General features: G+C 50.5%; 1 protein-coding gene and 1 long non-coding RNA gene across 2 annotated transcripts in view; both read right to left on the reverse strand.

The window, feature by feature from the left end:
• The window catches only part of PLXNA4 (plexin A4), a 506,929-nt gene that overhangs the window by 355,423 nt on the left and 126,954 nt on the right, over positions 1 to 24,552 (reverse strand). The gene's annotated exons all lie outside the window — the stretch shown is intronic.
• On the reverse strand, positions 26 to 19,974 carry LOC109315836. The gene is made up of 3 exons (XR_002102626.1): positions 19,964 to 19,974; positions 17,499 to 17,510; positions 26 to 121 (listed from the first exon to the last, which is right to left on the reverse strand). It is a non-coding gene; the product is annotated as an uncharacterized LOC109315836 (long non-coding RNA).

The following is a 24,552-nucleotide window of genomic DNA, read 5'->3' on the forward strand; positions in this document are numbered from 1 at the left end:
ATCCTTTCTGTAGCTGGGGGCCCAAAACTGGACACAGGATTCCAGATGTGGCCTCACCAGTGCAGAACAGAGGGGAATAATCACTTTCCTTGACCTACTTGATCACTCCTACCAGTGCACACTGTTATTGGAAGGGCTGGTCAGAGCCAATGCCAGTGGTGCAATCTATGCTGACAACACCTGCATGCCCATCTGGAGGGGTCACACTCACATGCGTGATTTTGTGAAAGGTATGAGCCCTTGCCACCATTTCAGAACAGCATGTCTACATGAACTTTAGCCTTATCCTGGATGGTCCTCTCACCTGCGGGGCACCTGAAGCCTATTGCAGACCTACAAAAGCTTCTACTGCTACAAACAATGGAGCAAGTCTCTATCTGGCTCCTGGGTTCAGGTCAGATCTTGGAAAAGCAAAGTCTAAATGCCATCTCTCAAAGCAAGTGTGAACTCCACACAGGAACAGCTGGTGGCCCTGCAGTTTGCCCCCAGACTGGATTAGTTCAACCTGTTGAAGCTTAGCTGGGTGAGCCCAGCAGAAAGTGATGGCGCATTGAATTCAAAGCCAACACACTAGGGGCGTCAGTGCGTCCTGTTGCAGAAGACAACTTCTCACACACACACACACACACTCTTTCTCTCTCTCTCCCTCTCTCTCTCTTCCCCCCCGCCCCAACCCCTTTGGAAAGCTGATCACATTACCCTTCAGATGCTCAGAACTACATCGGAAACCTTTGATGTCACTGCACCAACTTAAAAAGTCTACTGGGCCTTCATTAAAAATAAAAGAATTTAGACTGTTTTGTTATTAATTGCTTTGGCTTTTTAGCAGTTGCATTAAATAACTAGGCCTCCACATGGAATCGGGGGAGGGGAGAGCAGCCGCAGTACCATAAAGGAAAGCAAACTAGGGAAATGTGAAACTTTCATGTGAGATAAGAAGCTCATAACACTGGTATTATATCCCTCTGCAGTCAGGCGGCCTCCTGGTTTTAATAAAGTCTCATTTTCCTTAAATTTTCCCATGTGGTCAACACATTATGTGTGGAGTTCAATGTCGGCAGAATACGATCCAAACCTAGACTCAGGTGGTCTGGACCCTTCGGAGCAGCTGACCTCGATTGTTGAGCTGCGGACCAGGAAATATAAACAGCGATAGCAACCAATCTTTCCTTTCTGGGATCAAAAAATGAGCTACAAAGTTTGATAACTGATCCAACCAACCAGCCCAAATCAGGGAGACATGGCTCCAGTACTAAATCAGCCTGGGGGGCAGGTGGGGAGAAATCAACAAAACTTTTCTTTATTTAAGATAGCAAAAAAAAAAAAAAAAATCAAACAACAACATTGTCCAAGATATTATAACTTGTTATTTTTCCCCCCCGAGGTCCTCCACATTTGAAAGCCATCATAGTTTTAATCCATGCAAAACTCCGTAAGGTTTCCATTAGGCCGGGGAGACTGTATTCATTAGGAGCGCTGATCCTGACGAATTCATTTTCGTTGTCACATACAATTCCATAAGTGGACGTCACTTAGACGTCCGTGGGTGATCCACTGTCATTTAGCATCAGTCAACGGCCTCCGAAGGAGGAAACATTAGCGGCGGGGGTTGAATTTCAATAGAGAGATATCCTCCACAATAGCTCCCACCAAGACTAGAGAGTTTCTTTTTAATTGAAGTTAGACTCCAACAAACTCAGCTTCTGAGATGCACTGATCAAGGCATGCTTCCAAAGTTGCTCTAGCAGGAGAGAAAAATCTTTGCTCCAAGCATAACAATTTTGGTCCAGTTTGATTGCAATTTCATTTTGTTCACGTTCCTCTTCCATCTATTCCAAGGGCTTCCTGCCGGGAGGAAAAGCTAAGCTGTTGCTGCTGGAAGGAAACTAGAAGGGCTCCGTGGTCTGACGGAGGCAGTCCAATGATACGTGATGGCTCTCTGATGCCCAGGTGGGCACTGAATTAACGCTCTTCAAATACGGTTGCTGGTCTCAAAACGTGAGAGCTCACGGCAGGATAGAAGCACAGCCAGTTGAGACGAGGTGAACACAACTTGACCAGTCAGTCATGGTTGGCAGTGTGTCAGTTCACTGGCTCCTCACCATCATGGTTAGGCACAATAAGATCTCCCAGTGGACGAAAAGCCCACCGAGACCTTAGCTTTGCATTCGGGGATGAAATGGGAGTTTAGAGGGGTGATGACTGGGGGGCTGTTATCAGGTGTTAAGTGCCGACACAAAGAGAGGGCCAAAACAGGTTTCATGAGCATGCAAAGGAGGCTGTTTGACATGGCCAGAAAGAAGCCCTACCATTTGCTCTTCCAAAGCATCCTACTTCCAAGTTTCTCAAAGCACCTGATAGACTATCTGGGATTTAACCTCTGCCCACAAGGCTGGTCAGACACATCCCTGTGATGGGGAAGATTGGCAAACTGAGGCAGAGCAGCATGAAGCGACACACTGACAGTCACTAACAGAACCAGGAAGGGGACTTAGTCATTTCTGGCTTATTATCTGCATTGCAATAATAGGCAGGCTCCCTGGTAAGGCGCATTGCCTACACATAATAAGAGATGTTCCCTGCCACAATCCGAACAGATGAGATGGATAATGGTGGTGAACAGAGACAAAGAGAAATGAAAGGTAGTGGAACGGCAATGAAATCAGTGCGAGCTTTGTTTGCTCTGAGTGCAAAGGGTCCTACACCACTTTCAGCTCATGTAGACAGCACAGGCCCTGTGAAATAGGTCCAAGGCCCCAGAGAGTTTATGGCTGTGCTGGGAATTGAACCCAGATCTCCTGAACCAAAACCCAGGGAACTGACTACAAAGCTCTGCTTTTTCTTGAAACACTGCCAGACACAGGCATGAGCAAACTGGGGGGCCACCTGGGGCCCAGACAGAAGAGGGACCCAAAAATGGTGCAAATAATTATTATTATTATTATCACTATCTTCAGCGAAGAGGGGCTGATACTAAAAGTTCACCTGGGTCCACCAAGTGACTAGGTACGGTGCTGCTCAGGGCTTGTCTCCTGGGAGAGCTACTTGGCACCCTGTCTTTTCCTAGAAAAACCTTCACATTTCATAGACCAGGTAGCCAAGCCACTTTCAGATGGACCTCTCTCCTAATCCCATGGTTTTCAAAGAGCCTACACCTTTACCAGATACCAACAACTTCAAAATCCCCTTCTTCCATTTCTAAGCCTGATGGACGCAAGGGGTAAACCTCTCCCCTGGCCACTGTGGCTCATTCAGACCTCATTCTGGTTTCAAAACACTTTTGGAAAAAGAAAGGCCTTTGAAATGAGCAGCTTTCAGGTGGTGTCCAGTGAAAACAGAGACTCAAACCAAAGGAGCTTTAAGAAAGATACAACTCACAAAAGAGAACAAATTGCAGCTGCTAAGTCTTAGGCTGAGCAGGCAATTCCCTTCGAGATACAATATTCCAAGGGCCTTGATCAATCTCAGATAACACAGAGCCCTGGGAGGAAAAATTAGTAACAACTGGTCAAATGATCTCCCAGTCTAGCCGAGAAGTAAGGACTAAATCTCCTTTAATCTAATTCAATGGACTCTACTTAACATCCCCTGCCCTTTCATTCTTCACAGGGGAATAGCTGGGATGACAGGAACGCCTTTCCCCTCCGAATCTGCAGCAGTTCAGGCAGAACTTGCAGCCCCCCTCGAGACCCCTGAAGGGGCTGCCTGCCAACCAAGCCCTGGGCATTCATCTGCATCCAAGATCTCCCCAAAGCCCGCAGCTGACCCCTGTGAACAGAGACTCAACTCTCTTATGTTGCTGCCCCCTTGTTTTTTTCACCCCTGCCTCCTCCGGTGCCTCGGAGCTGCTAAGAGCTAATCGCATCACTTGCTTTCAGAGGGAGGTGTGGATACAGCCTGCAGCAGTGTTTGCTTAAAGAGTAATTCATCCTGCTTGCATGCTTGCTCTTCATCAAAGATGAATGTCAACAAAACCTCACTTCCCACTCTCATGAAATCGGGAAGCAGCTCTGTTGTTTCCTCCTCCTTTTCCAACCCACCCCGGGGACTTGATGGCAAAGCAAAGAGCTGAATTTTTGGCTGCATCCATGGATGCGGGGTGAGAGCTATGGGTCTGATTCGCCACCACCCAGCACCTTGCATTGTCATTCGCCTGCAGGCAAAGGACTTATAAAACACTTCCATATTGTAACAGGAGCACAGCAAGGCCCTGATATGGGTTGTCCACATCAAATCATAAAAAAGTTGGGAGCTTTCCAGCTGGAAGGGAGCTCAGGAGGTCAAACCTAGTCCAACCCCCTGCTCAAGGTAGGATCATCCCTGTCTCAACCCTCCCAGACAAGGGGGGTCCTAAAAGTCTGACACCTCCCTATGTTGAACCAAAGCAGTTTCTGTGCCCTGAGAGACAGTGACTATTGCAAAATCAATAGGACAATGGCTATTGCCCACCCCTTAGTTATGCCACTGTTTTGGACCTTCAAATTTCTTGGCAGCACTAAACTGACACACTGCTCTTATTAGTAGAGGTTTCTTCCTTAAGGAATTAGGAGGTGTTTATTTTCCACTTTAAGATGGTCTAAGGCAAGCTGTTGGCTTCTTCCTGGGACTCATTTTCATCACGAATAGCATGGAAGAAGCCTCAACATTTCCCCACTGTTTCAGTCTGGTGCCCTTCTCTGCTTATTGATCCCAGCAGAAGTCAAGAGTTGTTTCTTTTTTTTTTGAGGGGCTATATATCACTGAGCCCTACAGCCATCGAGACCGGTGCTCTTGAAGCCAACCTGAACTCCACAAGCTGAGTGGGCCAACACGGATTTAACTCAAAGGCCCTTGGAATCAATAATCGCCTTTGACTTGTCCTTATTTTATCCTTGTTGATGGTTGATGCCTGTTGTCAAAACCACTGGAAGGCATCCACTATGATTTGCTATACCATCCACACAGTATTTAATGAGAAGGGTCACCCATTATATTTGTGAGCACCTTCAAAATCCATTATGCTGTCTCAGTAAAGATGCCTTGGAAATCTTCCATGCGGAGAAATGGCCAAGTAGCTACAGGCATGTTGTTTTCTTTCCCATCATCAGCCATTTACTGCTGCGGATCTGCATTCTTACACCCCTGATATTTTTCATCTGATATACGACATCTTTCTAAACCAGGCTAGGTTCTCTCACCGGTGTCGACAGGAGTTACAGACACCCAGGGCATTACAGCCGTCAGCTACCCAAGAAAAGGCAGTTGTCCGTATCTGGCCATAATGCTTGTGCTTGTATAACAGCTTTCACCTGAGGTGTGCAGAGTTGTACAAACGGGCAATGAAGGACTGCCACCCTCACTCTGCAGAGTGAGAAACCAGAGGAGAGAAGGAAATGACTTGCCCAGATCATGCTCCATGTGTCTAGATCTGCTTTCATTGCAGCCCACCTCTCCGTAGGAAGCCCATCATCATCGTGATTTTTGGGAGCAACGTGAGTGAGAGAAGGATACTGTTGTGTGATCCCTTTGCACTGACCGCAACAAAGACAGCAAGGGTCACCGTTACAACCAGGAGGCAACTGGCCTGGACTTCAGAGCCCTGACTGTCTGACCGGTACATGGCTTGGACAACGGCACACGTTGCCTGGGCCTGGTGGATGTCTCCTGGGGCAGGATCCTAGATTGTGCGCTGCGGTTTTGTCCAAACCAGAAAGTAGACGGGAGTTAAAATGAAGCATCCTGACCTCATGAAAAGGGCTGGGGATCCAATCTCAGCTTGGGCAAAAGCTTTGGCAGGTCCTCCAGTACAGATGTGACAGCCCCACTGACACCAGGATGGACATGAGACCATTCCCCTCCACACTGATTCCCAGCTGCTGCTGGAGGGGAAGTGCTTTCCTAGACGAAGGATCCTTGGAGGAGATGCAGAACGAAGCCAGGTAGCTCACGCAGGCAGGGTCAAGCAGGGGGTGTTGAGGCAGCAGCCAGAGCAGCAGCTCACTGAGGAGCCAGCCAGCCACATGGCCATGCCAGTGAGCTCCTGCCAAAGTCCTTAGGTATCCAAGTTGTAGTCGTATTGGACTAGAGGCAAAAAGAATCAGAACTCATCTTTTATCAGACCAACTAGATTTTTTTGCAAAAAAAAAAAAAAAAATTAAAGAAATTCAATTTTTTAAATTTTTTTGCAAATATCTAGGTGGTTTGATAAAACTCTACCATGAGTTCTGATTGCAAAAGTCCCTTTTACTTCTGAGCATGTTAGCAGCTCAAGGCAACCCCAGACTCCCACCTCCCATGCTTACCTGAAGCCATCACCCATTCCTCTCTTCTCCCAAACCAATGGCTTCCTCTCCCATCTAAATCACTTGACCAGATGGATCCTTACCATAGTCTTTCAGGCCACTGATCTCAGCAAGTTAGGAATCCCCCTGGTCCCCCCAGGCACCCCCAAACCAGGCCTGGCCACATGTGGGCCAGCTCCCCGGTACACGGGGGGGATTCCTGTAATTCCTCTTTTCCCCAGTCACTCTGGGGCATGCACTAATTGTCCTCCTGCATGAGCCATATGCTAATCAGAACCCAGATAACCTCTCTGGGCTGCTTGACATGCGGGATCACGCTTCCCCTGATTTTAACTGGAGCCGGTTTTAATTCCAGTTAGGAAATTGATTATTCACACTTTTATTTGCCTTCTTTAAAAAGAAAGCAGGAGAGGCGCGAGAGGAATTGTAAACGGCTGTCTGAAACACAGGAATGGAGATGCTCCCCCCAAGTCCCCATTGCATTTCAGATGCATACTCAGGACACCGCTCCCCGTGTCTGGGGACAGGGAACACAAGGGGCAGGGGTTAAAGAGCAGAGTGAATGATACCTAATCCAGGGGCAGTGCAAAGGCTTGGCCAGGAGCCTCCCACACTGAAACCCTGACAGTCGTAGCCCTCAACTTGTTTTCTGTCTGCAAAGCCCTTGTCCGTCTACCTCCCTTCTGGTGTGGGGTGGAAGACAAAGCCCCTAAACTACCCTCTGCATGAATCTAGTGAGCTTTATTGCTTTGAAAGTTAGGAGTCAACAAATCTGGCTAAAGCCAGGCCCCTGAAGAAAGGCGTTGACCCATTGATCTTCACATCTCCATCAGTCACATACCTTAGCCAGGACCCTCATCATCCATACCAGTACTGACCACCCCACCACTAACCACACCTGCCCAGCCCAAGGATTTGCATAGGATTTCTCAGGCCCAAAACACTACCTCTGAGATCCCAGGAAGCCACTGGACCAATGTCAGGGATGTCATGAAACATCCAGGTACCAGATGCTACTCCCGCACTAGTGATGCTGGGTAAAACGGAAATCAAAGAGACCCAGGAAAGTCCAGCAGCCCAAAGCTCCTCCGTTACCCCTGTCACTGGCTATTCTTCCAGCCATGGGCCTGGCTTATACAGACAGGAGCACTCTGATCATTTTGCTATAATCACAGCAGGGGAAGTTGCTGCTGCTGCTTTGGCAATAGGTGGGAGGTGGCACTGGGCACAGCATGCTCTCCTGCCGGGAGTGGGAGCTGTAAAGCAGATGGAGTTGGATCTGTTTGGACACATGACGGTGAAAGGCCTCCATAGCAGCAACTGGAGAACGAAAGGGGTGGCCAGAACTGGAGGACAGGAGGCCACCAGCAAACCTGCCACAGGCTACTCTGAGGAGAGCCCATCCACACACTAACACCGGGCAGCGGGAGCTTGTACGTGGGGCCCTGGCCTCAAGGTTGAGGTGCATGGCTCTGTGATGTGCTCACATAACTACTGCAGGCTTGGGCCATGAAGCCAGAGGCATGTTTTTAAGTCACCAAGGAGCCAGGAGCAGAGCTGGCTGCTGGAAGGTAAAAGCAAGGGCAGCGCATTCGTTCAGTGTCCCTAATCTCTGTGCATGCCCCAACGGAGAACGCGGAGACCAGATGCATCAGAGATGGGCCACACGTCTCTGCACATAATACGCAAGCAAACATCCTGAGCTGGGCAGAGGCAGGGAGGCGGGTTATTTAGATTCAGCCTCTGCTTTTCCAGTTGACTGCGCAGAGAGGCTCCATTATCGTTCGTGAAAGGTCTGGTATCGCTGAGCCGGAACCGTGCTCCTAATCTGATCGGCCATTAGGAGCCAGGCAACGCTCGCTGCTTCCCAAACACCTTCACCTTCCCATTGCACAAAAACAAAGCGCCACTGGCAGAGCCCGCGGGGCTGAGCAGCTGGACGCAGGGCTCCTGGGACATGAGGAGCAGCACAAAGTCACAGCACGAGAACTGCCGTGCCCCGAGTTGGTGCAGGACGGGTCTGATTCCTGCGTCCAAATTCATCAGACAAATGCGGCGGGGATCAAACAGCTGCCCTCCTCTCACACCCCTCGATGAGCAGTGACAGGCGACCTGACTGCTCGTTCGCTTGCCCCTTCGTGCTGTCCCGTAAGCCTGGGCAAAGCAGGGCTAACGTGGTGGCATCCTAAGCCTCGCCAATTGTGGCTGTGCGAGTGAGACACAGGTCAAGGTGTGAGGAACCAGATCCGTCCTCCTCTAGAAACCTATGCTACAAATACAAATGCTATGTCCTTAGACCGACACGGCTACAGCCTACACCTCTGAAATACAGCAGGCAATGCTCTCCTCCACGGGGCCCTGCACCGGACCAACTCCTACATTACGGGGGGCAGAGGGTGGTGACGCCAGACTCCAGTCCACGAAGAACAACAGCTTTTCTAGAATCACTCTCTACAAAACAGGCACACTATAAATAGCAGGCCCCTCTCCGTAACATCTGCTCTAGAAAGCCTGACTTAACAACATCGCTTCTGGGAACGCTCTATAAATAATGGTATGAGGGGGGCTGGTGAAACCTCACTGAAGCTGCTGGGAAAGAAGCTTGCCATTTATTTAGGGTGAGTGTAAGAAGCAGTTACACTCTTTCAAGAAATAAGACAGCAGAAGCCATGGGATTGGAAGCCACTGCCTATGCCGTATGTAAGGCCAGATGGGAATAGGAGATATGCGGTCAGAGGGGTATCCATGCTAAATGCAAACATGGGGAGCTGGTTATTGCCTGTCTTCTGGGGGGAAGGGGGCGGTTGTGTGCAGCAGAGAATCAGCAGAAACACCACAGAAGTGCCAAGACAACGAGGGGAAACACTTAGCTTGCAACCGAGAGCTTTTGGGCAGAGTGCTGGCTGGAAGGAGGCCTGAACTGTGAGCAAAGAAGCTGCGTCCCGTGGCTCAAGAGCCGCCATATTCAGAGAAACAGCCTCGGTGCCTTCCTTCTCAATACATTCCTAAGTGAAATCTGAATATAAAGCTACCCATGTTCAGAGACTGAAATCTGAGATGAATCCCGGACGCCCCACAGCCCCAGGCGAGGGATGGAGACCCTTCCATTTCTGGTTCATGTCGCTGCCACAGGGCTGCTCAAGGGAAAGGCTAACTTGCTTCATTGAGGCAGACCTCCCAAAAGGGAAGCTGAGGATGATAACAGCAGCAGTGCTAGAAAGAGCTCTCTCATTGCAACCCTCCAAGTACTGACCTCCGCTTGCAATCTTCCTATTCTCCCACGGTGTCTCCTACAGGCCAACCCCTTGTGCCCCTGACCTGCGAACATCAGTCAGCTTAGAAATGCCATTCCAGGTATGCGAGAACATGCAGTTCCTCCAAACCTCGAACTCACTGAGACTGCAAGCTCCACTCCTGTCTTCCCTCCTCTTTGAGATCTCTCCTGTCCCTGTGGAGACAGATGCCTTGCACCAAAGAGAAAGTCCTCGATGATTGCCCCGGCGTGGGGCGCACCGCGGAGATGGCTGCGGCCCTGCACGGGAGAGATCAATTCACTCTCCTCCAACGCAGATTTCTTTGTTTCTTTTCTTTGGCTTTTTATTTGTTAAAGAGCCCAGCGCTGCCTTTTATGCTCTCGCTCCAGAAACCTCTGAGTCGCGAGAATCATGTGAAAGGCAATTACCTCAACGCGCAGAGAGAGCATGGGGCTTATTCAGAGCCAGAAAGCAAGGAGTGATATAGCCCACTGGGGCAGGGGAGGGGGCAGGCTGGGACAGAGCAAGTGATTAGGACCCAGAAGGCCCAGACGAAGCTCATTCCCCTCCGGGGTTTGCTTGTAAGTGATTCTAGGCCTTGGAAAAGGTCCTGGCTCAACAGCTTTTTGGCTCTAACGGGAAATGGAAGATGTTATACTCACCTGGTGTCATTCATGTACCTGTTGGTATCATGGGGCTCCTCTTCAATCACAAAAATGATCCATCAATGGACTCTGAATGCAGACGATGGAGGGGCACAACCGTCCATTCAGCCTGCTCTGTTCTCGCTCAGGTCTACCCCCTGCCTGCTTTGGAAAGCTTTTCAGGCACCAGATCAATCCACCGGCAGACTCAGTCTTAAGGGTTGGGGATGTTTGATACCATACTTTCTTCCCCCGGATTGAGGGCTCAAACAGCAAACTTCAGGTCAGCTGCAAGCCCTGCAATGATGAGTGAAGGGAACCAGCTGTGGCTGCCCTGGATTACGTAAAGTGGTAAGAGAGCTCTCATGGCACAGAGAAGGGAAGAGATGCCAAAATGCATGAAGTATCACGGGGGGACAGAGGGGGAGTTTAGGCTAAGACAGGCCTCCTCTGGTTGACGAGACCCTCACCATGATCAGAAAATAATTCCAGCATGAACAGCCTCCAAGTAAGTCTCTCCATTGCTTCCAAAATGTTTTAGATCAAGTCCATCCCAGCTATGGTGGATGAGTGCAGTCCCCCTTTGGCATCTGGTCCAAGCCACCTGAAATACCCCAGGGTTCCCTGGACAGCTTATTTCTTTGATCAGCTTTCTAGACTGGATTTAGTCCTGGTAACAGGAGCCAGGAGTGTGAACTTGAAGTAAAAGCCCCCATAACTCACAAGTCAAGGACAAAACAAGCACTGGCTCAGCCCCCGTTGCCCGTATGCAACTAAAAACAGCAGGATCCTTGGCCCCAAGGCAGAACTATCTCCTAGGTGCCATCCTGACACCGGGAGCCCCCCTCACCCCTAGCAAACGCCCAGATTGTCCGCTTCACTGCTACGCTTCGCTGTGCAATTGAGGAGCGGGCCATTCTCCCAGCACCTGCAAGCCTGCTGGTTTACTGGAAAGGTTTGGGCCTGATTCAGACAAACTAATTCAAAAAGAGAAAGAAACTTCCAGGGAACCAGGAACCCTGGTATCTGGCCAGCTCTACTCCACAGCTCGGGCAACACTTGGCAATAGCAGGATCAACAGCACAGAAGGATTCTCCAAGGGGGAAAGAAAGGGCCAAATTCAACCTTGTACAAACATTTGCACTCTGCGGTTGGCCATGGAGTTACACTGTGTACGCTAGACTCTTTAATGACAGATGTCTCCTAAAGTGTCCCACGAAGCCTATTGAATTTAAATGGTCATTAGCTGCCTGTAGGTCCAGAGCTCACCTCCCAATGTGATATGCAGGACTTTGATTCTTTCTAACCAAGAAAGATGCTCTGTTCCTCCGCCCATGAGCTCTGTTTCTGTCTGAGCTCTGATGAAAGCATGACACTTGAAACCAATCCGGATGGCTTGTGCCCTGCTTCTAATTAGCACATCATCTGCTTGCTTCTAAAAACAGCCAGTGCATGTGTGTGCCTGGAAGGCGAGCCTCTTGCAAAAGCACCTCACTCTCCAAGCCGCCTGGAGTGGGGCCCGCGGGGCCCCCTGCGCCTGGGCAGACTGCATTTTTATAGCTGACATGGAGGCTGCTAGCAGAGTTTAGACAGACTCTTGTCCTGGGTGGGGAGATCTGGCTTTGTGACTGCATATTTATCCAAACCATAAACCGAGGAGGAGGCAATGGCAGCAAAGGCATGGCTGATCTGACCGCTCCTTACCCCACTCTGCCCCTCAAGTTTCCCATGGAGACCACAACGGTCTCATTCAATCACATTTCCAACCCTATGCTGAACTCCCCAGGTTTTCAGATTGGGTTTGAATAGTCATCCCAAACCTTTCCTGGCTTAACCGATGTGCCACTTGTCATTGACTCTCTGCTCCAGGAGCAGAACAGGCTTAGCAGCTTTCTGTTATGCTGCAGCACTGCTTTCATGTGCCTCAACTCAGTTTTTAGTCCATGAAACAAAGCAGCCCCAAGAGCTGCTCTAATTTTGGGGGTGCCGATTTGGAGATTGGTTCTGACGGTTTACGCTGCAGAAGCTGGATTTCACATTAGTGTTCAGGTAACCTCTGCCATTGACTGCGATCCCCTGTGTGATGGCACCGGAGCATCACAGAAATGAAAAGTCAGCAGGGTGAAAGAGCTGTGAGAGAATCTGCACATAAATGCATGCAAAGTAAAGAGAGGGGAGTCCTATCCTAGATACCCCAAACCATGCTGAAGAAACCTATGCAACTTCTGTCTAGTATTGGTCAGGCTGAAGGTGCCAGTCGGTGTTGTCAAGACATGCGGAGCCTGCCATGTTCTGTCTGTAACGCTCGTGTGAGGATCTGTTATCTGCTAACACCCTGTCTTGCCAACACACGCGGAGGACATCGGGTTCCCAGTGGCCTGTCACTCACTCACCGGGCAGCAGGCTGAGTGGCACAGCAAGTGCTCTTAATTTAGCAGTTCTAAGTATCAAGGACAATAAAAAGTCCTTTTTCAGATATGTGGGGAGCTGGAGGAAAAGCAAGGGCAACATTGGACCCCTGCTAAACCTGATGGGACAACTGACAACTGATGCCCGGGAAAAGGCCAACTTGCTAAATGGGTACCTTGCGTCGGTCTTTCACCAGTCCCGTGCCCATTACAGGATGGGAAGGCCTGGGTGAGGGAGATCCCTTGCCCTCCATCAAAAGCTGACCTTGTGAAGGAACACCTTGACAAGCTGGATACCTTCAAGTCAGCCAACCCTGACGAGTTACACCCAAGGGTACTCAGGGAGCTGGCAAGCATCATAGCCCAGCCCCTGGCACCGATCTTTGAGACCTCCTGGCGCTCTGGTGCAGTGCCCGAAGACTGGAAGAAGGCCAATGTGGTGCCGATCTTCAAGAAAGGGAGGAAAGTGGATCTGGCTAACTACAGGCCCATCAGCCTGACCTCTATCCCGAGGAAGGTCTTAGAAAAGATTATCAAAGATGCCATTCTCAACAGACTGGCCAATGGCACCATCCTGAGGGATACCAGCATGGGTTTGTTGCGGGTAGGTCTTGCTTGACCAATCTCATTTCCTTCTATGACCAGATGACCTATCACCTGGACAAGGGAGAGGAGATTGACATTGTATATCTTGACTTCAAAAAAGCCTTCGATCTGGTATCCCATGATCACCTCTTGGCCAAACTGGCCAATTGTGGCCTCGGCCTCACCGTGATCTGCTGGCTGGGGAACTGGCTCTGCGGTAGGACCCAGAGGGTGGTGGTCGACAGCAGCCAATCATCTTGGTGCGCAGTCAGCAGTGGGGTCCCACAAGGCTCTGTCCTAGGGCCTATATTGTTCAACGTCTTCATTAATGATGTGGACACTGGAGTCAGGAGCGGACTGGCCAAGTTTTCCAACGACACCAAATTCTGGAGTAAAGTATCCACACCTGAGGACAGCAGGGTGATCCAAGCTGACTTGGACAGGCTCAGCAAATGGGCAGACGAGAACCTGACAGTGTTTAACATGGAAAAATGCAAGGTTCTCCATCTTGGGAGGAAAAACCTGCAGCATGCTTCTATGCTCAGCAGTGCTACACTGGCTAGCACTACAGAAGAAAGGGACTTGGGGTCATCATTGACCGCAAGATGAACTTGAGCCTCCAATGCGATGCTGCGGCTAGTAAAGTGACCAAGACACTGGCTTGCATCCATAGATGCTTCTCAAGCAAATCTGGGACGTCATGCTCCCCTTGTACTCGGCCTTAGTGAGGCCGCAACTGGAGTACTACATCCAGTTTTGGGCTCCACAATTCAAAAAGGATGTGGAGAAGCTTGAGAGAGTCCAGAGGAGAGCCACGCGCATGATCAGAGGTCAGGAAAGCAAACCTCACGACAATAGGCTGAGAGCCATGGGACTCTTTAGCCTGGAAAGGCGCAGGCTCAGGGGTGATCTGATGGCCACCTATAAGCTAATCAGGGGTGACCACCAGTATCTGGGGGAACGTTTGTTCACCAGAGCGCCCCAAGGGATGACAAAATTGAACGGTCACAAACTCCTCCATGACCATTTCAGGTTGGACATAAAGAAGAATTTCTTTACTGTCTGAGCCCCCAAGGTCTGGAATAGGCTACTGCCAGAGGCGGTTCAAGCACCCACTTCGAATGCCTTCAAAAGATATTTGGATGTCTGTCTCACTGGGATCCTATGACCCCTTCTGGCTTCCTGCCCCTGGGGCAGGGAGACTGGACTCAATGATCCTCCGGGGTCCCTTCCAGCCCAAATGTCTATGAAATCTATGAAATCTATGAAAGGCTCGAGTTAAACAAAACACCGCTAAACTTTTCCTGGGGAGAAGGATGAAAGTGCCTGGGAAAACATCAATGGGAGAGGAATGGTAAAGCCCAGTGTAACTTGAAAGCATTGTGGCCAAGCACTGGACAGCACACTGGAGGATGCTATTCAGGTACCTCAATACCACTCAATACCCAGCCTCTCCTTAGCTTGGGTCCTGCAACATCCTGGAGACTTCAGGTCACAAAGCGTCCCCGATATCCTGCTTCAACAACGCGATTCCACCACTCAGATAAGCAAGAGGAGGAGCGTGGGTTGAGAAAACGGCAAAGATCCTGCTTAAAAGGAGAAAGAGGCCTAAGTTGTAAAGTTCAGAGCCAGATTTTGAACTCCCCAGTGTCTGGGTAGGTCTGGATCCAGAAGCTAAGCTGTCACAAAGCCCATGGCAGAGGGAGAAGGCAGGACGGTGGATCCACATCGGACCTGTCCAAAAACCTGGGTGGGTTTTGGAGCTGGGGCTCTTGAGAGGGAAAGGATGGCAGGGAGGTGGAAATCCAGGTGGATTCCCCCAAAGGTCAGGGTCACTGGGGTTCAGGACCTGTCACAGAAGCCAGGAACAGCATTTCAATCTAAATCCCCCTCAAATGCAAAAGATTCAGGCCCAGATTTTGGCCCCCTCATTCTGGGGGCACAGGCCAGCCACACAACTGAGAGCCATGGCGGCGTTCAGATCCAAGCCCTTCGCTCTGCGGGGTGCTGAGACAATTGGTCAAGCTCATCTCTGCTTATAAGCAAGAGGGCAGGGACAGGACTGTGAGGAAAGGCAGGGAAGGATAAACCTCTTCCCTTTTAACTCAGGTACATTTAAAACACACCCCCCCCCAGCCTGAAACACCCAGAGAAGCTGGAAGCAAGCTGCAACAGATGCTGTTCGTAGTGCAATCCCTCCCACATGGCAAGACTATCACACTCTCAAAGTCTCAGGTTCTTGCGAGCTGTGGGATTTCTCTGCCGAGCGCAGGCTGTCTGGGATGAAGGCAAGATTTTTCTGAAGCTCTGCCCAGCCAATCTCCTGCCTGCTCCGAACCCCTGGAGGTACATGGCCAAACTGGCTCCAGATGGCAGTGGAAGACACGAGACTGCAGCAAGGAGCACCCCGGGTAAGACGGTGACATCTGGGCCAGGGGCCAGCCAAGCTTGGATTGGGACCGAAACGGGGGCTGACGTGAAACTCGTCCCTTTTGGAAGGCTCTGGATCCAAACTGATGCAACGACTCACTTTGCCTTTTCACAGCAGCTCTTCTCTTCTGCGCTTACCCAGAAGCATGCCATCCACATGCCAGGGGAGGCTACTCTGGTGCTAAGCACAGGGTACATGAGGTCTCCATGTCTGGTCTCATGGCACATCCAACCTGCCACTCGCTGCTGCAGCAGTATGCGCAGTTGTGAGGAACGGCTGAACCTCTTGAGGTCTGCCCATCGTAACTCAATGCCACGGCCACGGCCGGATGAGCATGGCTATTTGTTTCCCTGGGGACAAGTAGCAGCAGCATATCTTGTGATGCTGCTCCTTGTCCCTGGGGAATGCCTGCAAAACCTCTGTCTATATCTCTTTGAGAACAAAGAGTGGGGCTGGCTGGACAGACAGTCATGAGCGTTTAAAGAGAAGATGGGAAGATATCAGAAAGATGGCGTGAATACCCCAAGGAAACCAGACTACTTCCTCAGGCGTTAATAGTAAAATAATGTTGTCCTCTTCTCTCCAATTGGATCCTCTCATACAAGGCTCTGAAAGCACTTTGCAAACTCGGTAATCAATACAAACTCAACACCCCTGTGAAGCAGGGTACAGTAAGCAGACTCCTTTATGACAGGGGAACAAGCCCTGGCATAAAGAAATAGCACGACTCGCCCAAGCCACACCGAGAGCTCATGGCAGAACCAGGAAGATGAAGCTCAGCTTCCAGTTTCTGGTCTAGATACTTAACATTGCTGCTTCTGTGCAATGGTACAGTAGGCGCTGACCGAAAACGTCCTGGCGCTCGATGCTCTCCCATCACCCAGGTGTCGCTCAGATGGCCTTGGCCTGCTTCATGCTACCAAGAATCAATGGCACCCTGCATCGTGTGTCAATGTAGCCCCTAGCCTGGGCAAGGCTTCCCCATCTGTGTCCAAGACAGTACGTATATCCTCGTTCCTGTCCCTATAAACAAAGCAAGGGCCTTGTTACATGTTAATTTTGAGTGGCTCCTGGAGCTCTGACTTAACCCCTGGATTGTCCGCACGTTAACACCTTTAAGTGGTTTTAAGCACTCTGTTATGCAGCTCAAAGTTATGCCACTCCAGTGCAGGATTATCCCTGATCTGATTATCTCTGATCTGAACCCAGTTCCTGCTCCATTAGGAACAAAGGAAGATGTGGCCACTGCCCACAGATGTGCCGATCACGATGACGTGGTACGCCTGCTCCGAACTCAAGCTAGCACTAAGCAGATCATAGCTTAACCTATAACAAGGCCCTGAGTAACACCGGCTGCAATGACACTTATTGATCAGGGCTCCCACGTTTGAGTCTCCAGTGATTAAAGAGAGAAAAATGCCATTTAGTAGGCATATCGGTGCTTCCTGGTGTCCCGAGGGGATCAGCCGCGTGGCTCACCATTCCCTAACAAGAGTGATCATTCACAGTGAGCCAAGGCAGGTGGGCAGGCTTTGCAGAGAGGAGGCATTAGCAGAGACCTGAGCCATGCAGCTCCAAGAAAGGGAGACACGATAGCTGTATTGAAAGCAAGGAAAGTTCAGCCCAGACAGGGCAGCCTCTGCCCGCCAGCCAGTCCCATGCACCTAGAGCCAGGTGGATTACTCTCACAGAACAGCATATTCACTGGATTTGGCCCTTTCTTCTGCTCGGAAATTTTCCGTGATCAGCCTGGGGTTTCCAAGGGGTGGCCTCTCCTCAGCATTTTCTGATGCGTGGCTGATGCAAGCTTGTTTTAGCCCAAGGGTGAGCTGCGCACTGCAAGTGTTGGAGGCCTCCTGGTGAGATGAAGGGATTGTGTCTCAAGGTGACGGCACCAGGATGCCTTTCTGCAGATCCGGGTGCTGGCCCCAGCTCTGTCACCATCTCCCTGAATGACTTTTGGACAAGTTACTTAGAGAATTTTCTGAGCCAATTGAGGAATTGGACAGCATAATTTCCCTCTAAACTAGAAAGAGCGTATTGTCTAAATCTCCTACTTGTTTTGAATATCACAGTCCTGATCTCCTCAGTCCTGACTTGGACAATTGGGGAAAACTCCCCACCCAGTCTGCCTCATCTCTTTAGACGATAACGTCTTTGGGGCAGGGACCATGAGCGTGCGGATGCATTCAATGCAATGAACCCCCTCATGTCAATCAGTGCCTCTAGATGCAACAGTAATACGCAGCATAGCCATTGTGCTTCATGCTGTTTTGACTGCACAAGCAGGCCCCATGTTATGCTTCTGCTCCCTGATGAGATGAGCTTAATTTATAGGAGCAGGGGCAAAGGGAAAGTTAAATATGGAGGATGTTCCCTGAGCATAGTAACTTAAAATACACTACAAGGAGGAACTGCCCTGCAGGGGAAATTCGGTGCTAGACAATCCACGTGGGGCAAAACCAACTACGGCACAGATGCAAGAGCAGCACATATGGTCCAATGCGTTACGTGCAGGACCTGCCCAGGTATATAACTGGATTAAAAGAAATGTGCAATGGATAAGGCTGGGCAGTGCCTCTGCCACCCTCTCTTAGGGCCAATCCTAGGCTAACTATTGCAGAACAACTTGTAAGACCTTTCCAGTGTATACACTGGGAGCTCCCAAGGCCTGAGAAAATTAAAAGTTGCGTAACTTATTAACCACATAATCAAGGGTCACATTTAACTCCCATGGACATCCATGTATCCAGCCAAACTTCAGTAATTGGTCTTTGCTTGGATACGAATGGAAATATTAGCTGTGATAAGCCTTCTCTGCACTGGATCAGCTCAGCTGCGTCCTCCTTACCTGACAGCTAGAGGGGCTGGGAGACCACAGGTTGCATTTCCATTCTCCACCCATTGCAGCTGGCCCTTTGCAGTACTTTGGGTGGGACTGGGGCTGCCAATCACAGTTACAGTCAGGAAGGACCATTTTCTATCCTCGGAAATGAGCTCATCTCATTAACTTAATCACAGAATCATAGAAGATAAGGGTTGAAGGGACCTCAGGAGGTCACATCTACTCCGACCTCCTGCTCAAAACAGGACCAGCCCCAGCTACATCATCCCAGCCAGGGCTTTGTTGAGCCAGGCCTTAAAAACCTCCAAGGATGGAGATTTCCCCACCTCTCTAGGCAACCTGCTCCAGCGCTTCACTACCCTCCTAGTGAGAAAGTGTTTCCTAATATCCAACTTCAACTTCCCTTGCTGCAACTTGAGCCCGTTGCTCCTTGTTCTGTCGTCTGCCACCACTGAGAACAGCCCAGCTCCATCCTCTTTGCAACCCCCCTGCAGGAAGCTGCAGGAGGCTATCAAATGCTGGCTCAGTCCTCTCTTCTCCAGACTAAATAAGCCCAGTTCCATCAGCTTGTCCTCACAAGTCCTGTCCCCCAGCCCCTGAACCATTTCTGTTGCCCTCTGCTGGACTCTCTCCAATTTGCCCACATCCTTTCTGTAATAGGGGACCCAAAACTGGACACAATGCTCCAGATGTGGTCTCCCCAGTGCTGAATAGAGGGGAAGAAACACTTCCCTTGACCTACTAACAACACACCTACCAACGCAGCCCAACATGCTGTTAACCAACTTGGCAACAAGTTCGCACTGTTGACTCATATCCAGCTTATTGTCCACTGTCACCCCAGTTACGAATATGTTGCTTGAATGTGTTACTTCAGGATCACACATTCAGCAGAAGCATCACATACCAGCTATTGTCAGGAGAGAGGCTACCACAGTAGACAAACCACTGGTTTGGTCCCATCTAGAGAACAACCTATTGCCAATGTAACATCTGGCCTGTGTACGGATCGGGACCCCCATGGCTAGTGGGTGGGGGACCAGACCCACAAGCCTCCTTCACTACATGAAATTGTTTTACCAAGAGACGTGCAAAGACCTGGCGACTGGTGATGCTTCTCCAGATCAACTCAGGGTTTTGCTCACAGATAAATTCCTCCCTTTCCCTAACCCCTACCAATGCAGAAGATGAAAGCAGTGGAGCAGAGATGAGTGAAGTAGGCTTTAAGAGGCAGCATTTAACATCGAGATCCCTCTGATGTGAGTAATTTGGGTTCTGATGTCTTTCTGGATTGTTTGTTGAATTATGCATCAGCGGCTTCTGTCGCTGTACGGAGCACTGCAGTCAGAAGACTCCAGCTAAACCTGCAGGAACAGAGACAGCTGGGATCACAGTTTGGAAACTGAGACTTGTCTTTGATGACAGCTAGTGAGAGAGAGAAAGACAGACAGGAAACGGGGAAACATTTAGGGACTAAAAAACTTGGGGGGGGCGGATAATTGGTTTGGAAAAGACAGCTTCTTGGAAGGTTGATGCTAGTCAAGGCAACATGTCCTCTGTTCCTCATAGGGCTCACCACCACTTCTACCTTCTAGGAAACCTATGAACCCCATGGGAAAGTCACACTATGATCGGCCACACTCTGCTGGACCAGAAGCTATGTGCTCCAGAGCTTCCTCCGTTACGTTGTGATCCAGAAGGCACGGAGCAATCTCTGATTGGGCGAAGAAGCCCTGGCGGTTTGATGATAGTAGCCAAATCCCTATGACCAAGACAGATCTGAGGTAGCATCTCCAGTGGGAATGAGGCCGGGAAGATTAAGCTTGGACTGAACCCAAAATGGTAGTAAGGAGAATGGTAAAGAAGCAGCACTGACAAAAAGTCAAGATGGGGCCAAGGCAAGGAGCTGATGGCTCTCCAAGTACAGGCGCCGAGGGCAGGAGAGTGGGAAGCACAGCTAGAGAAAGGAGAAGGAACTGGGATGCGGCGAAGAGAGGGAAAAGAAAGTGATGCCGGAGGAGGAAGGCAGGATGGCAGGACTGTGAAGGCAGGACACTCAACTCATCCCTGCCTCAAGCTCCCGGGCAGCATGTTCAAATCCTGCTGCCAACGCCTGGCAAAAACACTGAGCCTGGGACCCCAGCATGGTTGAGTCCAGAAGACAAGCTCAATGAGCATCAGGATGAGATCTAAACCCAGGCTGGCAGGACGAGCATGCTGCCTCTGGGGTAGCAACAGGGGTCAAGGCAGTTAGAGACTGGGCAAGCATAAATGCCCCCAGAGCGGCAGTCAGCTGTCTCACAGGCCCTCACACAATTGCTGTAGGGGGAGTATAAAAGCCTGTCATACGTGCAGCCCGGCTGCCAATGCTCAAAGCTAGTATTTCCATCAAGTGGCAAGATCCAAGATCACTGTTCAGACTGGCACCAAAGAAACATCTTCATGTGGGTACCACCTTTGTCCCAGGAAGACAAATTTGGCTTGGGAGAATACACGGGACTATGTAACACATGCACAGGGAGGGAAGCATGTCAGAGCATGTGTGGGTACAAAGGAGAGGACACGCTTGCAAGCGTAGGACCACACGTGTCCCACAAACAGAATCGTGCATGCATGCCAGAGAATGCACGTGTGCTCTCCACTGCGCGAGTGCACGGCTTAGAGTCACAGCATCATAGAAAAGTAGGCATAAAATGGACCTCTGAAGGTCAGCTAGCCCAGCCCCTGCCTGAGGCAGGATCAGCTATATCCAGGCCATCCCATACAAATCCTTGTTTAACCTAGTACTAAAACCACACAAGTCTATCCAGTCACATAAGCACAATGCAGAGTGCCCTCACCTGCCCCAGGTAAGGGAGGGGTGGCCATGCGTTTGGTGTCCTGCTACAGCAAGAATCGAAAGACCCCAGGAAGAGGGTTACACTGCTCACTACGGAGGAAGGTACCAGAAAGAGTGAGTGTTTAGGAGCAACTGTATATGAGAGTGCATCTGTGTAAGGTGCTGAAGGAGCGATGCAGGAACATGCATACTTCGAGGTATGTATATATGTGTGCACACCTACCCACATGTGTGTATTGCTGAGGAATATAAGAAATACAGGTACCTGTCTGGAGGCAGGCTTGGAGAGCATGCACTTAGGGCAGACATGTTTAAGCAGCCAGGCACATGGCATAGGCATGTGCATGTATGCAAAAGAGCTTGAGTGCATAGGAGTGCACGCATGGGCAGCCTGTGTGGAAAGGACAGGGAGGTGTGCACACACTGCTACCAATACAAAATCCCACTCAGCACAGAGGACTGGGCCAACTCATCTGCTGTAATTTAAATGGAAAAAGAAGAGGGGGAAAAAGCACTAGCTGAGGGCTAAGCTGTCCCAGGGTGGAGGTTTACGGCCTCCAAGATGGGAACAGATTTGATGCTGGTGAATCACGGCTCTGCAGGAATAGAAAACTGGGCTTGTTCAGTTTGCTTCTTCCAAGAAATGAGTCCGTTAGTTTGAGAAGCGGCTTCAATACCGGAGAGAGAAATTTCACCATGGGCCTGGGGGAGGGGACCAATGTAATTATAAATCAATCCAGCAGCACATTTAGTGCTCATCAGCCTAAATTGCTCGGGCATCTTCACCCTTGCCAGCCCAACAACTCAATGCACACAATGGTAACCAAGAGCAGATGCTGGGAAGCTATTGCAAACAGATGCAGAGCTAATGAATGTGCTGGGGTTGGGGCAACTGGGCACGGGACGATAAGCAGGTGTCAACAGCACGTCACCTGTGTCACCATCCATCACACTGTCAGGACAAGGCAGACAGCCTCCAGATGGCATCTAATCCAGTGATGCCGGACGCCAGAGCAACAAAAGGGGCTTGCATCAGTGAATGCGGCTGCAGTGCCAGCCCCATGGATTTGAAAACGCCTGGTGGGGGGGTGGTTCTTAATTGCTTAAGGAAAGTCTGTCATCCTCTTTCTCTGTAACTTCACCTGGGAGCATCTGGGATATTACTGAGTGTTGAGACGCTTGGAGAAACCAGCCGTTCATAAGGTGATGTGCAACTTCTGCTGCCCAAAGCAGCGCAGGTAATAAAGGCTCCATAAATGCTATTTGCAGTGCAGGAGGCGTGGGATTATGATCATTTAGGGTGGGAGCAAATGCTCTATTTCTGCTGGAACAGCAGCCTGTGGTTTGCTGATGAATGGGAAAGAGCTGGCAGCCCTGACCAGCACCCAGGCTGGGGAGCGTTTGGGGAGAGGGAGCTGCAGGGGACTGGATGCTGCCCCCTGACAAAGGGCTATGCAGCTGTGGTGCATATCAGGGCAGTGGGGGCACTGCGGCCCTAGGGACCTGGCCATGTCCCAACACGACTGCCATCAGCGGGGTAGTATTACTGGTGAGAAAGGGTGAGCCGCTCTTCCCAGCCTAGACAACGCACTGGGGGCTACTCCCTGCGGAGGGGGATGCATATTATTGTCTAAATCAACCCCGTAGTTTCAATTCATTGGGGTAGCTGTCCTCTTCTTCAGCCCAAAGCTGCCATTCGCTGGTCAACAGGTGCCTCACTGCTTTCCAGACATGGCTGTGTTTCGTTAGTGAGGGAGGCAACTGCTGTGCATGTGAGCTTCTCCATACCAGCCCCTTACACATTATTTCTCCCCATGGCAGTAATGGGAACAGATCCTAAGCCTTTCCCCTTTCAGGCCCAGCCCTTAATCACGAGGCCATTCAATAAAGCAATGAGGAAAGGGCTCATGTACGGGATGCCCCCTGCTAGGTAGTGCCGGGCAAGTCAGAGGCCCCGTGCTGCTGACGGGCAAACAGCGCTCTCACACAGGTTGCTGCAAAGGCTCGGGGGCTTTGTAGCAATAGCATCCCTATTCTCCCCGTTAACACTGCATTATTCCAGATGGGCCCAGCGCGCAGCTTCAAGGCAACCGGCATTTCCAGGCAGGCACAAATTTGTTACATTAACTTCTCTGCTTCCTCCTGAGATCATCAGGCCGCGGGGCCGTCGCGGCACAGAGAATTACGTACCGAGATGGCTCTGGCCTGTGCTTACAGCTAATGAACTCCATGCTGCCTACCCAAGAGGTGCCGGAAACAACATGAGATAAAAAAGCAGCTTGGGTCTGCCACTTTCATCTGCCCTGTTTGTAAATTCACCCTCATCTGGCAGCAGCTGGGCCAGAGTCTCTCCAGGCAATGCCCCCAGATCACTAGTGGTGGAGGTGCGAGGGGAACCTGAGTGTGCAAACAGGGCCCGTGGGCCTAGAGAGCAAATGGGGGAGAGCTGCCACAGCTCTCAAGTCCCTAATTGAACTCCCTGAGCTCCTCCAGTTTGCCTGAGCCTGGCTGCAGATGCATCTGAACAGCGTCCCTCATGCCTGGGCTCCCCACAACAAAGAGCAGATGAAATGTGCTGCTCCCTGATCTCCCAGAGTCTCCCTTTGATTGCCGCGCTTCCTCCTCATGTCAGCGCCTGTGCTGTGAATGATCTATACAAGGGGTCTTTAAAAACCAGGCCCAGGGGACCCGCGTCCCTGCGGCAAGGAAAGCTTCAGAAGAAATCATACAGCTCCCAGCAAAAGCAGAGGAGATGGCTGAGGAACAGCCCTGACTTTTCTTGCACCTGAGCAGCCCACCCCAGACCTGCTCCTCTGAGGATCACACGCTGCATCCTAGCAAGACTCAGTGAGAGGTTTAAGCTACAGGGGTGCAAAGCCGGCCTCCAACTGCATGCGCTTTTAGCACCAACGCAGTTGGTTTGAGAGCTGTTGGGCACACGGGAGATGAAGGTGCACTGATGGAGAAAACGGAGCTGCACTGATGGAGAAAAAAGAAAAACAGGCACAGAGACACTTTAAAGAGCATTTCTCTGAAAGCAGAGACAAAGCACTCACCTGCTTCATTAGGCCTCACCAGGGCAGTAGGATTTCCCTGTCTTTAGACCCATGGACGTGAACTTAGCCCAGGGTCTAGCAAGCCATGCTCTGGAGTGAAGCACAACGTTCGTAGGATAGCAAAAGGGCCTCGAATTGCAAGTGGATGAGGGGGAGCTCAGGGGGCAAGGTGCCCCATCTGTCTTGCACTAGTTACTGATGGTGAATCC

This window comes from Crocodylus porosus, unplaced genomic scaffold, assembly GCF_001723895.1.
Source record: "Crocodylus porosus isolate Cpor-Errol unplaced genomic scaffold, CroPor_comp1, whole genome shotgun sequence".
NCBI classification, from domain to species: domain Eukaryota; kingdom Metazoa; phylum Chordata; order Crocodylia; family Crocodylidae; genus Crocodylus; species Crocodylus porosus.